The 16,547-nt window shown below is 55.8% G+C and overlaps 1 protein-coding gene across 1 annotated transcript in view; it reads right to left on the reverse strand.

Moving 5' to 3' along the window:
• Positions 1 to 13,492, reverse strand: part of DLGAP4 (DLG associated protein 4) — a 198,111-nt gene extending 184,619 nt beyond the window's left edge. The window contains 1 exon segment of the mRNA XM_019458589.2: positions 13,310 to 13,492. The gene's annotated coding sequence lies outside the window, so the exon portion shown is untranslated.
• Between the last annotated feature and the right edge of the window lie 3,055 nt (positions 13,493 to 16,547).

Here is a 16,547-nt window from a genome sequence, read left to right on the forward strand (position 1 = left end):
AGAGTGCAGAAGTGTCCCTCAGAGTCCTGCCTCCTCTGTTCACTGCAGTGAGTGAGCACTTAACAAATATTTGATGAGTGAGTGAATGAATGAATCCATCTGCCAGGGAAGATCAACTTGGAGAGACATCTGGAAGGCTGACATCAAAATGTTAATGATGGTCACCACAGGGAGGTGGGTTCCAGGGAATTTTTACACTCATTTTTGTACTTTGGGGTTTATCTGGATGGACAGTGTTCTGGTGGGTAGATATCTTTTTCCAGCCCTTCAGCATTTCCCCTGTCTAGGGCACCCCTGCTACCACCCTCCCCTCCACCTCCGCCCCTGCACACACTCTCCCAGCTCTGCCTGCAGCCCCAAGTGGGCGGTGTATTAATAAACGGAGGGAGAAGGTCACCCAGCTTGCAAGCACTGAGCTGTCCTTGACTCGGGTGCAGATGAAATGCGCTGAGGCGGGGGAGCTGTTCACCAAGCGCCGAGCACGTGTGAGCTATTTCTGATTCCCACCCAGCCGGGCACAGCACATCTGCCATGGGAGCCAGGGCCAGCCTGGCGGGCAGCGGGGGGATCCACAGACCAGCCACCGGGCCGTGCTCACAACCAGACCCACCACTGCCCCGCTGAAAATTCACCCACAGTCTTCCAGTGTTTGGGGGCACAAGACCCTCAGATTGGCAGCTGAGGCTCAGCAAGACCAAGTTCCCACCCCTCTTCCTGCCCTCCGCTCTCCCCAGCGCAACCAGGCTCTCCCTTAACTCCCGGCCTTTGCATGTCCCATCATTTCCTCCGCCAGGAACGCCTGCTCTGTCTGCAATTGTTGGCTCCTTCCTCTGAACTTAGAAGTCTCAGCTCAGACCACTGGTCCTCCAGGGAGCCCTGTCCCTGTCCTAGGGCTTCCTGCTGCCGCAACAGGTATCTTGATGCTGTCTTAGTGGCCTGTGATCCGCCTCCCAGACTGTAATGTGGCCACTTTGAGGGACCCTTATTAGTCACCTCCACGTCCCGGGCATCCAACGAGGGCCTGGCCCGCAGCAGACACAAATCCACGTAACCCACTGGCTACACAAGGGAGAAGGTGCTCTGAGTGTTGAGAGGGACCAGAAGGCAGAGAGGCTCAGGAAGTAGGGGGGGGGGAAGGGGGGGGTCAGGGGAACAGGAGGGGAGCAAATGACTGAATTTGGCTGGGCCTTGGAGGCCAAGAGTCAGAGAGATGTGGCTCTAGGGGACAGGGAGGTGGAGAGGAAGACCCATCCACAGTCAGTAGGGGAGAGTCCTGGTCCAGCCAGCCCAGCCCGGAGCTCCAAGCAGCACAGGTGCCAGGTGCCAGGTGTGGCTGCTCAGAGGCCCTGCCTCCCCCAGCCCCGACAAGAGCAGTGGATACAGAATCTGCACAGAATGGAGCATTTTGTCTAAATATATCTGCTCCCCAGTGAAGGATACACAGGGAGGGAGCGGGGGGTGGGGGGGGCCACGGTGGGCCTGCAGTGCTGGAAAGACCTTTGCTTGCCCACAGGCACTTGCTCACAGGCCCACAGCCCCCTGCCCTGGCAGAAAGGGTCCACTCTGGACCCCAGGGAAAGAGGTGAACCTGGGTGGGCCTCTCCAGGCAGGATTCCCATTGCCTGACCTCCCACCTAAAAGCTGCTGCTTTGAATATGGGCCAAGCACAAATCAGGACAGCAGAGGAGGGAGGGGACACAGGCGCAGGGCCTGGGGGAGGTGACCCAGGGGTGGGGCCTGGGGGAGGGAGACCCAGAGGTGGGGCTGAGGGAGAGGACACAGAAGTGAGCCTGAGGGAGGGGGACACAGGGAGGGGGCTTGGGAGAGGGGACCTTGGTCTAGGCAGTCCAGAGTCCAGCCTCTGCTCACAACCTTCTTGCAACAAAGGCACAGACAGGGAGACAACTCAACAGGGTCATATCGGAGCCTGGGGGCAGTGAGGGCCAGAGGATCCAAGCACCCTGGCTCCCAGGCACCCTGAGAGTTCCTGGAATTCTCTTCAGCTTCCTGAGGTTCTCTCAAGGATCCTTCAGAGTAGGATAGCAGAAAGAGCACTAGATCCCAAGTCCAAGCCTCTGATTCAGTCCCATGTCCACCACTGAGGCCCTCAGGCGAGTCATGTCTGGGCCTCCACTTCCCCATCCATAAAATGGAGATAAGCACATCTCCCTCTGTGTGCTGGGAGGCCCAGGCTGACCTGTGAACTGATCTGGACTGGAGCGTGAGGAAGGAATGCCAGAGGGTCCAGTGTGCATGTACACATGGAGAGAGAGCAGGTCAGAAGAGAGCATAACATCAGCTGTTTTTTCTTGAGCACCTACTATGTGCTGGGCCCTGCCCTAGGTACCTTAACACACAGAACTCACTTCGCCCTGACATCAAGCCTCCAGGCAGGCAGTGACACCATTATCCCATGGGGAACAGATGGAAAAACCGAGGCTCAAAGAGATTTCTGTAACCTGCCGAAGGTCACATAGCTGGTGAGCTGAGCCAGAACCCAACTCAGGCCAAACCCTCAGTCAGCTCACTTCCTCCTGTGGGTGGACAAGCTTGCTGGCTGCCACCCCAGGGTGGTCAGCCTATGGCTCTGAAAAGCCTTCCCAGAATCCTCACGGCTGAGGCAGTTGTCACTTTCCATTCAATTTTGTGCTTTCAATTAAAAACAAGACCAGGAAAAAAAAAACCTGCTCATTAAAACAGCTGGACATTAATACTTGCCGCTATTAACACCTCATTTTTAAAGGGCAATAAGTCTCCCTTTAAACTCCCAGAGTCTCCGGCCCCACCCTCACTCAAGCTCACCCTAGACAGGATGATACAGTGGCTAAGAGCATAGGCCATGAGGACGGGCAGTCTGCGTTCAAATCCCAGCTCTGTTAGCTGCTGCTCGACCTTAGGAGTGTCATTCTCCCTCTCTGTGACTTGTTTCCCCATGTGTAGAGAGGGGACAGTCATCCCTCCCACCCAGAGTCCTTGGGTGTATTAGAGAGAAAGATAATTCAAGATCTGGCCCAGGTCTTACTGGAAACAGTCAGCATCACTCCTATTTAGCATATGGATGATGAGTCTACACCAGATTCCCTCAAAGTGGCTCCTGCACTGTATATATGTGAAAGAGAGGTAATAAATGTTTATGATCGTTTTAAGCCACTAACTTTTAGGGTAATTTGTTACTCAGAGGTAGATAACTAAGGCAGACGGTGAGCCTTGAGATGGAGTGGAAGAGAGGGGAGAGAAGCCAGAAGCTGCTTCCAGAAGGTGTGGTTTACCCTGCTCTCATGCTGGGTATGCAGGGGCTCCCCTCTAGTGGCCCCAGTCTGTCCAGAGATGCCTCCCTCCCAACCTCAGCCTTCCCTGGGTGGCTGCTTCTTACAACTGTTTACAGATGCCAGAACAGATCTGAAACAGCTCATCTAACCCACGGAGCCTACTATGTGCCAGCACAGAGTTAAGGCTTCCACATTGGTTTTCATTAAATTCTCACAACAGCCTCTGGAGCTGAATATTATTATCCCCATGGCCTAGAATAATGTCTGGCACAGTAGATATTTGTAATAGTTAGTGTGGACTAGGCTGCACTGACAATAGACCCCCAAATTTCAGGGGCTTACAGAATGAGAAACATATTCCTTTCAAGCAGTTGGGCTTCTCCCCAGGTTGGCAAAAAACAGCCCTGGTGGGTCCATAAACTAAAAGCAGTCAACCGAACAACCAACTTCCCGATTGCTCGACACCAGGCACCCCCACATTGCCCCAGATGGGCTCATGCAGTCATCGCTCCTACTCCCAGTACGGGAGGAAAGGAGCGAGGGGACATGTAGGCTGAGCTCTTGTCTGAGGCACCTGCCACATGACCTGGCCCCTGTGCAGGAAAGGAGCCTGAGGGGGCACCGGCTGTACTCTGGCCACCGGACTCAAAAGTGCTCGGCTCACACTCATGAGCCATGCACCCACTATGCTCCAGGCCCCAGGCTGGGCACCGCTGGAAGCACCAAGAAGCATCAGCCTGGCCCCTGCCTGGAGGGGTAGGGGAGGCAGACATATAAGTGGACCTCATAGTGCTCAGGCCTCTGGAGTCCAGGCAGGAGTGGCTCACGTGAATGAGAGAGAAAGTCTCCTGAAAGGGCAAGGCCTAGGCTGAGTGGTAAATAACAAATAGGAGTTACCAAGCAAAGACTTTGGGGAAGGGTATTCTGGGCAGAGGGAACAGTAAATGTGAAGGCTGGGGGCCAGAAGACATGGAATGTTCTGTAAGTCCCAATTCACTCAGCTGAGCTGTAAGTGAGAGCATGCCGGAGGGGGCTGCAGGAGTGCACAGGGGCAGGTGACAGAGGCCACTCAGAGCTCTGGGCTACAATGAGGTGTGAGGGGCTGGGTGTGGCTTCCGGATCACTTTGCCTGCATGTAGATGGTCTATGGGCAGGAGACCGGGGAGGGGGATGGGAGAGTCATCTTGGCCAGAGGCCATGGAGGCCAGAGCCAAAAGACGCTTGAGAAGGGGACATGGGGCAGGGAAGGAGCCCAGCCTCTGCTCTGTGGCTGAACTCCCAGACCCGTCCCAAGGGCTTCAGGTGCAAGGCTGCCTCCCCGCCAGGAGAGAAATGGCCTTGTCATTTATCAAACCCAGCCTGGCAAATGGTTCCTGGAGGCCTCGGGGCTGCTGGCCATGGGTCCTCTCTGCCCACCACTGCCCACTGCCTGTGCCCCTGCCCCGTCCAGCATCAGCAGAGGATGGTGACACCAGGTCAGCAGAGGTCAGTTGGCTCTGGCCTCAGCCTCAGCAGGCAGGCAGATGGCCAACACTCCATGCCAGTGCCGGGAAGGCCTGGGGTGTGGCCAGCCAGGAGAGCACTGTGGGTCTGCCCTGCTCCGGAACCTTCTGTGGCTCCTCAGTTTCTTTCAGTGGGAAGCATCCATGCAAGGGGTGGTACTGAGGAGAGGAGTCCCCTCTCCACGCTAACCTGCTGTGGGACCTCAGTGAGAGTCAAGAGTTCTGCTAACTACAACCAGGGCAGTCCCTTCAGGAACCCCTCGGGGATCTGATTCACATCTGGAAAGTTTCCAGCCCCACTGGGGCAGGCTGCTTCACCTTTCCGGGCCTCAGTTTCCTCATGTGTCAGCAGTGCACCCTGTATCCCACCAGGCCCTGATTCCACCTCACATGAAGCCCCTTGCTCTCCAGGCTTTGGAACTTCATACTGCCCCTGCTGCCCACCACAGGGTTAACTCCTTCTCCTCCCAGGCATCAGGTCTGTCACCTCCTTGGGGCAGCCCTCCCTGACCCCACCAGACTAGGTTTCCTTATACTCCGTGGCAGCAGCACAGGTCACTGATGTGAGTTTATATTCGTCTGGGAAGTTATCATGACTGTTGGCCTCCCAAGAGGATCGCGGGCTCCCCAGGCCAGGGACCAGGAGTTCCACTGGCTGATATAGGCCCAACACCTGCTCTGGGCACAGAGTAGACACTTTGCATGTGTTTGCTGAATGAATACTTAGAAGAAAGGGAGGAAAGAAAGGGAGGTCAGGAGGGATGATAATATCTACCTCCTAGGGTCGAGAGCACCTGACAATACACAAAAGGCCTGGCTTGAGTGGGGGGCGACGTCACTCACACGCACGTGTACACACACATCTCTCACACACTCCCCACACACATATACACACATACCACATAAAACGTTCACACATACTTCACACACACACACATACCCGCCCCCCATGCGTGCAGGGGAGCGAAGAAGGGGCCTGAGGGTAGCCTCACCTCCCTGTCCACACCCACATTCACCCAGAGCCCCCTGATAAACCAGATATAAGAGAGTCAGATCACGGGGTACCTGGGTGGTTCAGTCGGTTAAGCGTCTGACTTTAGCTTAGGTCATGATCTCATAGTTCATGGGTTCAAGCCCCGCATTGGTCTCTGTGCTGTCAGCCCAGAGCCTGGAGCCTGCTTTAGATTCTCTCTCTCCCTCTCTCTCTGCCCCTCCCCAGCTCACACTCTGTCTCTCTCTCAAAAATAAATAAACATTTAAAAAAAAAAACTAAAAAAAAAAAAAAGAGAGAGTCAGATCTACAGATCGGCAGAGGCGGGCCTGGCCCAGTGGGGAGCCAAGACCTCTGCCCAGACCTCTGTCCCCACCCACGTTGTCCCTGGAAGGCCTCACACATGCCCAGTCCTCCAGGAATCTCTCACACCCCAAAGGTGGCAGGTTTCCCTGGAGAAGAAGTGCGAGATGCTGACACTTCCTTGCCTGTCATCACACCTTGGCTTCAAGGGTGGGTGTTGGAGGTCGATGAGGAAGCTCAGAAAATTCCCAGAAGTGGCAGCCAGGTAGGGGTCCAGAGATGGGCTGGGGCAGCTCCAACCCCCTACCCCACCCCACCCTTACCACACAGATGGAGAAACTGAAACCTAGAGAAGGGAACAGGAGGCTCACAGTGACCCAGCCGGCTTCCTGCCTGGGGTCTGTCTTCTGGCCTGGATGCCTGGCTCACACGGACCTGGGTTTAAATCTTAGATCTAGCATTCACCTGCTGTACAGCCTCAGTTTCCTCGGACGTAAGATGGACATGATCAGAGCACCTTGCTCCCTCCACTGTGGGGGACACATATGGAAAACACATGTGGCAGAGGGCCCTGTCCCTCCAGGAGCTCCTCCTGAGTCACAGGGGACCCCTCAGAGCCATCAACACAAGCTGCCCAGTCAGCCTCAGAATCCCAAAGCCCAGCCTTCACAGTGCACACTGCCCAGAAAAGGCAGGCAACCACGCCAGGGTCACACAGCAAGGCCCCAACACACTGGGACTCGAACTGGGCCCTGTACAGCAGAGCCTCCCACCCTACAAGTGGATCTGGCAGAGCCGAGGAGGTGCCAGGGCTTGTCGGCAGCCAGGGGAGGGAGGGAGGCAGGCAGGCAGCTGGGGGTGGTGGGAAGAGCCTTTTCTCCCCTGTCTTTAGCAAACCCGGATCCCCGTCTCCAAGCTGCGCTCCAGAGCCCTTGATTGCTGCGTCACTGCGCGCAGTCAGCCCGCAGTGGGCGGAAGGAGAGGCTCCCTCCCTCTGGCTTGAGCTTAGGGGACAGGGATAGGTGGGAAGCCAGGCAGAGGGTCAGGGGTAAGGACAGGGAGGGCTCCCTGACACCTCCCAGAGGGAATCTCAGCTCCGTTCACCCCTGGAGTCACAGAGGGCTGAGCTAGGCAAGCCTTGGAGACCTAACCCCCGGAACTTCAACAAACAGATGGAGATCATGAGGCCCAGAGAGGTGCTGGGATTCCGTAGGGGAGTCCCAGCAGCAAACCAGGTCCCCAGTCATTCCAAACCCCCATCTCCTGGGAGCTGCAAAGCAAAAGCCTCCTGGACCCACCCCTGTCACCGCAGGCTCATCTGTCACAGTAGAGAGAAAAATATGTGAACCCAGAGGCCTAGTTTTCACTCCTCAGCCCGATATCTGGGGGCACGAGACCCCCTCCTGCACAATCACAAATACTTCATCAGGGTCTGGTTCTCAGCCCCTGTCATGGGGCCCAGCACAGTGCGAAGGTACACAGCAGGTACTCAATAAGTGGTCTTGTACTCCATTTATATGCCAGGATGCCTGCCCCATTTCTCCATTATCAAAGACAGAACCTGCCCACATCATATGCTTTCTAAAGATGACCCCCTCATGTACCAAATGTGGCTAGAGCCATTTTTGAAGCAAACTCCGGGGGATGGGTCACCTGTACAGGCCTTCTTAGGCCGAAGGAAGGAATGCAAATGCCACGTTTGTTCTGCTGCCTTCTCACAAGCCTCTGTACCCCTGTGCTAGGCCCTGGAGGCTGCTGTATGTGAGGGATCTGCCCCTTCATCGAGTGATCCCAGGAATCCAGCGTCTCGTGCCACATCTATGGTCCCTCCTCCACACCCGTGTCACCACCCAATGCCCCTGGAGCCCTATAGATGGGCCACCTCCCAGAACTGTGAGTTAGTGAAGAGCAAAGTCACGGGGAGGGGCCATTTTTCTCTTGCTAACAGCCATGCGACCCACCAGGCCACTGGTGGGGCCAGGAAGGGACCACTGACATCTAGGGGCGCTCCTGAGCTGCTGTGGGCTCAGGCCAAGTCCTACCTCTAGCGAGTGGCCAGGTTCCCACAAGCCAGGGTCTGGGTCTGCCACATTCAATTCCCACCGCCCAACGTGCACCTCTATACACACACACCCCCTCACCCATCACTGCTGGCGAACACATCTCCAGAATGTGGGCGAAGACTAGATTCTACACTCTAACCGGTTTGGATTCAAATCCTGGCACTCTCCACTTTGCCAGCTCTGGGGCCTTGGGCAGCTACAGCTCTCTGCGCCTGTCTCCTCATCTGTAAAATGGGGATAATAATAGGGGTCATGGGACTAAAGGAGAGGCTGAATTTAAGGGGCTTTCAGCTGGTGCTCATTAAACAGAGGGCCCAGCACTGCACTTGGCTCCCGGGAGTTGGTCACTGGTAGTTGGCTCAGTGAGTGGGTGTTAGCCACTGACACCACTGCCATTATCATTATCATCACCAACAGCAGCAGGGATCCCCAAGCCTGGTTTTGCAACCAGCCCTGGTGAAGGGTGTAGCAAAATTCTCCAAACAAAATTTGCTTCCATTCATTTTGGGTTTTTGAAAAGGCCACGTCAGACAGCTTGGCGGGGAGGAGGCGGCGTTGCGAAACCCAGCACAGAGGGATCCAGAGCCCCACTCCTCGGCTCAGGAAATGATGTGCCATCAGCTAGCAATAGGCTCCTGTGCTCGGGCACCCCAAGGGCTCCTGGGCTGTGGGTTCACCTCCTGCCACCCTCTGGGTGACCTTGGGAAGCTACCCAAACTCTCTGAGCCTCAGTTTCCTCATCTGTTAAATGGAGACATGCCTACCTCTGGGGGTAGGGGGCGGGGTGGAAAGATGTGGAGATTAAATATCTTCTGCAAACTGTTGTACCTGGCCTGAAGGCCTCTGTCCTGGCCAGGGGCATCCACCAGCAGACTGTGGACAGGGTGTAAGAACAGAACACACACTTCCCCCCACCATGGGCCATGACAAAAGTCTGGTCACATAAGTCTTAGTGGGCCCCCCACAGGAGTCTGATGAAGTCAAGGGTGGGCTTGTCTTTGGTCCAACACACAGGAGGCCTCTCATCAGTGACAGCCTTTTCCAAAAAGGGTGCAGTGAGAGTGTGCATAATGGGGTGCCTTTCCCACCAGAGCCAGCCCCCGCACTCCCTTAACTGACAGGTCATCTGTCAGAAGAAGCTGCTGAGCCTCATCAGCTCCCCGTTGACCCCCGCCCCAAGCGCTAATACACACTGGCCTCCAAAGCCACTAGAGCAAACCCAGCCCCATCCCAGCTCTCCACATGCTCAAAGAAGAGGCAGGGGCCTTGAGAATTCCCCTCCTGGGCTGTCAGGATCACAGACTCCACACTGAGACGGTGGAAATTCTCTGAGATCACAAGGTCCAAGCTTGCACTTTATCAAGGGAACCCAGAGAGGGGACACGCTGCATTCAAGGCACACAGCAAGGCAGCAACAGGGCTCCGGGCACAGACGGGACACTCCCCATGCCGGCACGCTGCCCCCCTCCATGACAAGCCTCCTGTGGGCTGCCCCCTTCCCCAGGCCTGCCCAGCACGTGGCTGCCTCCCAGCTCTCATCAGTGTAGTTCTCTCAGCCAGCAGTGCCCTTCCGGCCATTCTCCATCTACCCAAATCCTCTAATCCTCCCAAATCCACCCCAGATCTAGTACATGTCCTCCAGGAAGCACTTCCCACAGGCCCAAACTCTTCCCAGCACCGGACAGCACCAGCCCTCACCTCCAGGAAGGGCCTGGCAGGGTGACTACAGTTCACAGAGCAGAGCCCTGTGGGTTTGACTCTGTCCCCATCCCTAGGGGACACTGAGCAGGCCTCAGGAAGCCCTGGTGGCCCGAAGACAGAATGGAGCATTAGGAAATGGCAGACAAGCTAGTGGACAAGTTAGTGACCTACTGAATGAAAGTAAGGAAGTGATGATGTGTGTAATGAATTGGCAGACGTAAATATCAGACCATATACCCCTGAAGACACAGGCTCCTGCCCAAGCATGGCTCCTCACTCTCTCATAGAGTCTTTGAGGTCCTACAGACACACTGGGATTGTACAGGCTATGGGCCTCTAACCCCACAGAGCCTGACCAAATGCTTTTGAGTTTGCAGGCCCAGCTGGAGACCAGAAGCCCATATGGACAGTTGTATTGGCAACCAGACCTGGTCAAGGCTCCCACCATGTTCTGCCACCCAGCCCTTGACTTAGAATGGCCCAAATGACACTTGTCCATTCATTCAGCCAAAGAAATGGACCGAGGGTCCAGAATGAACCAAGACCTGTTCTCAGCACCAGTGGGATGGCATAAAGAGGCAGGCATGACCCTGCTCTGCTCCACACAACTACATCAAGAGGCATCCAGTAATAAGGAACAGTGGCTGGTAGTGAAGGCAGAGGCCCGTGGGGGCTGGGAAGTGGTGACAGGGATACAATCTGGCCTGGGTGTCAGGGAAGGCTTTCTTCTGCAAGTGATACACCTAAGTTGAGTCTGGATGAGAAGTAGTAATTAAGTAGGCAAATGGGAAGGGGGCGGTGTTCAGGTAGAGGAACCAGCGTGTGCAAAGACCCTGAGGCTGGAGGCAATGAGGCCTGTTCCAGGAACTGAAAGCAGGCCAGGGGGACCCAAGCCAAAGAGGGAAGGGAGGAGCTGTAAGATGTGGCTAGAAAGGTAGCTAGTCTGGGGAGGAGGCTAGGCTTCATTCTAGGAGTAGTGGGCATATATTGAGTACCCATGGTGTGCTTTAAAAAAAAAAAAAAATCTGCATTCAAGATTTTATTCACATTATAGAATGTATAAGTGGAAGTGTTTAAATGCACTATAGTCAGATAGTGCTATTTTTAATGCTTTTCTGAATGAGTGAATCTACCAATTAATCACAGATATATGGGAGCATAGAGACCACCTGCTCCTGTCCCACAGAGTGCCCAGTAACAATTCCTCAGAGCCTCCCCATCATGTAGAAACACTGGCATTTATGAAGCTAGTGGCCCCATAAACTGCACAAGAATTAACGAGATGCCAGTGGGTGCCCCTGGTACGTCCAATTCGTCACCAAGTCTTACAAAAGCTCTAAAGTACACAATCTATCCTTAGCTCCGAGTGCTGTTCAGCCTCCTTTCAAAAAACACCAATTCAGCTGCCAGGCAGCCTTACACCCAGGGCACAGCCCTCGAACCTGCAGCTCTGTTTCAAGGCGGAAACCAGCCGGATGCTGCCCTGGGTCCCACATAACCCAGCCATCAGGCCTGCTCTGCCCCACACTTTCTCTCTAGTCTGGGCCTTGCCCTCTGCCCCCAGAGCCTGGCACAGACTGTCTCTCCTCTGCCCCCAGACAAAACAGGGGCTCCTTGAGGGTGGGGACCACATCAGATCATTACATGTCTCTAGCATCCAGCACAGGCCCAGTCCAGTCTCTGATGGATGAATGAAGGAAGGGTGCCATGGACATCACACAGAGGCACACTCACAGAAGTTGAGCTGCTGTTATCTGGGCTCCAGGAGGACTCAGGAGTCCTGGCGCACCCCTGCCACAGCACAGGCACACGCACACACGCCTGCCCCACGTGCACAGCCAGTGTCTCCAAGAGCTGCTGGGAACACACTCTGCATCTGCTGCTGACTGGCCTCCAACAGCCAGTTCCAGGGCCTGGCGGTGGCTCCCAGCACTCCAGCCACCAATTGGTCACCCAGCTCTGCAGCCCCACCCAGCCCTGCTGCCCATGGGAGTCTGGCTTAGGCCCCTCAGGCCACCCTGGGACCAGACAGCCCACAGTTCCCTCTGTGGGACAGAAACTGGGCTCCTCCAACAGCCACTCTCGGAGATGATCCTGTACAACCTCCAGCCTCCACCACCTTGAGCCTTCAGGAAAACACAGCCCCCTCCCACAAGTGAAGGCACAAGAGCAGAGACAGCCAGAACCAGGACCCTGCGGAGCTAGGCTGAGACTGAAGGTGCACCAGGGGTAGAGGCAGGCCGGTGCAGCCTCCTGGGGCTGGGGACTGCAGCCTGCCCCCCCACCCTGTCATTTCCACTTCCAGGCAGGTGGGGGTGCAGGAACCCTCCCCCCCCCCCACAATTAGCACTGCCCCCCAAGCTTGAGGCTTACATCCTCAGGGCACCTCATCCACCCCCTCACCCACCTCCCCACAACTGGCCTTCGCCAATCCATAGCCCCTTTCCTCATTTCATTCTCTCCCACAACATCAACAGTCCCTGGCTGCCCGCCCCTCTGCAACACCGGCAGCTCTGAGGAAGAAGGGGAGAAGGGAGAGGGATGAGAACACCAAGGAATGGAACGATGGAGGGGGGTTGGAGCCGGTAGGTTCGGCCGAAAGAGGCCAGGGGCAGTCATCACATGTCCAGGTAGCACATGTCCCCTCCCAGCAGGCCCCGCACATCTGGACCCAGCTGGCCTCTCCGGCCAGCGGGTCCACCTGCCACGGGCTCTGAACGCGAACCCCTTTCACCGCGGGGCGCCGCACGTGGGGGCCTCCCGTGGCCATGTGAGCGCCCCCCCAGCCCAGGTGCCCAGGTCAGCCCAGCCCCTCCCGGGTACGCAAACAGGGAGGGGGCGCCATGCAGCGCTGGGAGGTGGGGTTGCCCCCGCCCCCTCCCCAGATGCCGGGTCCGGGAAAAGAGCTCCGGAATGGGGGTGCTGGCTGGGCAGGCTCCCGAGGCTACTGAGTCGGGATGGAGGCAGCTGGGCTGAATGGAGAAATGCCCCGGCCGGCTGGCAGAGCCCTCCCTCTCCATAGCTCCCAAGGTTGGTGGGGAGGGGAGGGGTCTCCCTGACCCCCTGGCCGCCCTGCGGATTGAGGGTCGGGCCCGAGGAGGGGCTTCCCAGCTTTGGCAGCCTCTTGACATCGGAGAGTCCGCGGGAAAAAGAGGTGGAATGGGGGTCCAGCCCTGGCTAGGGGGTTCCGGGCCCCAGGCACGCCACCCCCACCCCCGCCCGCTTTGGGGGTCCAAGAAAACCTAGACTGGAGGATCCCACCCAGAGAAGGGGGCTTGCCAGCCGCAGAACCGCCCCCTCGGATTGGGGGCTCAGAAGACGGAACTGGCAGGGGGAGGGGGCTTTCCTGCGCCAGCGCCGCCCGTCGGTTTAGGGAGGTCTGTCCGGGAGGAGACTCGGATCGGGGGTCTCGCCGAGGGACGGGGCGCACCGGCCCCGGAAAGGGGGTCTGGCCACTGCGCGCCACCCCCGCGCCCTCACCTGCGCCGGGCGCCTCGGCCGCCTCCGGCCCGCTCGGCCGCTGCGCTGCGCCGCCGCCGTTCGGGTCCGCTGGCAGGTCCGCCGCCTAGGCCCCGGCCCGGGCCCCGGCCCGCGGGCGCCCCATGCCTCTCCTCTGGCCGGCGCGGCGCCCCAGATGCGGCTGCGGGAGGAGGAGCCGCGCGGCCCCGGCTCCCCGAGAGCGGCGGGGAGGGGGCGGGGGGCGGGGAGATGCGCGCGGGGGAGGGGGCCGCGCGGCTGCGCCCAAAACCAGGCGCGGATCCGGCCACCGGCCCGGGGCTGGGGGGGGGGTGGGGTGGGGGGGCGCGCCGATGCCAGCGCCCACCCCCACCCACGCCCCCGCAACCCGGGGTGGGAGGGGGAGGGTCTCCGCGGCCAGCGACGCTCTGTCGCGAGCCGGAAGGGCGCTTGGAGATCCGCGGTCGGCCGCCCAGAGAGTGCAGGCTACTGGCACAAGGTCACACAGCGTGGGCTGCGGTAGCGCGGGAACCTGGAACCCCAGGCTACAGAGCTGGGCAGTAGGAACCTATGTGGACCCGGCGTCGGCCGGGTGGAGGAGGGAAACTGAAGCTCACGGTGGACGAGACTGGCCAGGTCCACACCGTGCAAGTCCGGAGGCTCCTGGGATTTGAACTTGGGACTACTGAGCCTGGGAACACGTGCCCCGTCCTGGTGACCCATTTCCTGCAGGTGCCTTCTCGCCTGTGGCAGCACAGGATTAAAACAATCCCTGGATGGACCTGGACTGTGTACTCCTACTACTTCTGGGGCTCTGTGATCGTAGATAAGAGACCGCCCCTTTTGAGCCCCAGGTTCGCCACCTGTAAAATGGGGACAACATTAGTATAGTATCTACAACTTGGGTTGAGGATCCAAAGAGATGATAGGTCTAAGCTCCTTGACGGTGCCCGACATTCAGTAGGTATCAGATGAATGTGCTCACCCTCCCTGGTTCTCACATCTCCCAAGAATGCTAGTTGAATGCAAATAGAGTCAGAACAGTGATTGTTAAAGGGTGGTGTTCAAAATCCGACGAAGCCCATTTTTCTAGCCTCGTTCCCCATTTGCCCACTCTGCCCACATTCCCATCCCAGAAACACCTGCCTCTCCCTGTGCCAGCACTGCCTTCCCACCATCTCCACCTACAAACTCCTATTCACCCATCAAAGCCTAGAGTAATCAGTTGTATACCCCAGCTACTCACCCTCCCTGCCAGTCCATCCATGACTCCCTTCACCATTCCCAGTGTCTGGTGTAGGTCTCTGTTTTTTGGTCTCTGTTTTTGTGGACCTTGACAACTGTGGTTAGAGATGTCACTCAGAGGAGATGACACCATGAGGACCAATGTTGCCTAAGAGGGCTCCCTGGAGGAGGTGTGGCTCCACAGGGTCTGGAAGGAAATGTGGGTTTAGAGTTCTAGGGAGAGGAGAGAAAGCATGTAGCCAGCAAGAAGGTGACTGTATGTTTGGGCAGGGTGTCAGTGGGGAGGAGAACTGGCTGCGGGGGGGGGGGGGGGGGGTTAGGAAGACCTTATTGTCTGAGCTGGGAGCCATTCAGAGCCCGGAGCCAGACAGCAACCTGGCAATACGTGATCAGGTCAAAGATGAGCAGGCTTTGCGTTGGAGGACACCTCACACAGGGGTCCCAGGAGACTTGTACAAGGATATTCAAGCAGCATCATTTGTAATAGTGGAAAGCTGGACACTAACTGTCCATCATCAGGAGACTGGATAAATAGCGACAGATTCAAACAATGGAAAATTCTCCACGCCACGATCTTCAAAATAGGTGAATGCAAGCCACACATGTCTATGAGGATAAATCTCAGAAACACACTTGTTGATTCAGTCTGTGGAAAGTCAGAATTGTACCCTTATTATTTGTGTATCTTTGTTGAACTTTATACTTCAATACAATTTTTTTAAATAAAAAAATATATATTGTTGGATGAAAAAAACAAGTTGCAGGTGGATAAACAGTTTTTGTCAGATATATAAAGTTTGAAAGCATGCAACACAACACTGTGTATTGTTTAGGGACACATACATATGTCATACATACAAACTACATACAGGAGTGATAAATAGCAAATTAAAAAGGGTAGTGACCCTGAGAGAGAGGGAGAAGGGAATGTAACAGGGGCTTCAAATACACTTGAAATGGTTTATTTCTTAAGTTGGGTGGTGGGTACCCAGGCGTTTGTTATACTGTTCTCTAGACTTTTTTTGTGATCATGAAACATCCATAATGTATTAATACTTTTTTTTTTTTTTTTTTTAAAGAAAGTCAGGTGGTGACTGGGAAAGTAATTGGGAGACATTGCTGATTCTTGAGTGGGGTCAGTGGACCAGAAATGGCAAGACTAGAGAAGGAAGGCGGAGGGAGTCTTGTGTAACAGTCTAGGAGAGAGGTATAAAGGTCTGAACAAGGACAGGAACAGAATTATAGGGAGGCAGGGAAGGATGGGAGAGATTTAGAGGAGTAAACAACTGATGTGCTTAGGCTACGGTCATAAACTTTAAAGTCCGCAGGGCCCGGGCAGGTCACTGAAGCAGGGTATGAGGATGAAGTCCTAGGGACTGGTAGGTAGGGGCAGCCCCAGTGCCAGCTGATTGTTGCCATGTGGGAAAGGAGGCTCAGTGGGCCACATCTCCCCCCCCCGCTCTTTTTTTAAGAAATCAGCAATTCATATTTTTTAATGCAAAATCTCCTAAATTTAAATTATGGCAACTAAATTGAAAAAAGAATTAATTCTGTAGGAACCAAGTCATACTGGTTTGCAGTCTCTTCAATAAGGAAATGAAATGAAGGGGCCGTGGCACCATGTTTTCCTGCCTGTGAGGCTGAAGCAGCTCACAGCCCAAGCAGCAGTCAGGGAGGGCTTCCTGGAAGAAATGACACCGAACAGGGAACGCAGAAGGTATTTCAGGCTGACAGAACAGCAAATATAAAAGCAGGGGCTGAGTTGAGTGAGTCTGAAAGAAAAACAAAAGCAAAAAAACACCACCACGATGTCTCACAGAAGGGGAATGCGTGGCCAGTAAATACACAGGGAGGTGCCTGACCTCATTAGTCATCAGGGAAATGTAAATCAAGACTATGATGAGATGCCACTTCACACCCATTCAACTGGCAGAAACAAAGAAAGTCTGACAATACTAAGTGTCAGTGAAGATGTAGATGGGTCCGGCTCTTCTGTCTGCTGAGGGGAGGGCGTGCC

This window comes from Panthera pardus, unplaced genomic scaffold (genome assembly GCF_024362965.1).
Source record: "Panthera pardus isolate Hobbes unplaced genomic scaffold, ASM2436296v1 HiC_scaffold_25, whole genome shotgun sequence".
NCBI lineage: Eukaryota > Metazoa > Chordata > Mammalia > Carnivora > Felidae > Panthera > Panthera pardus.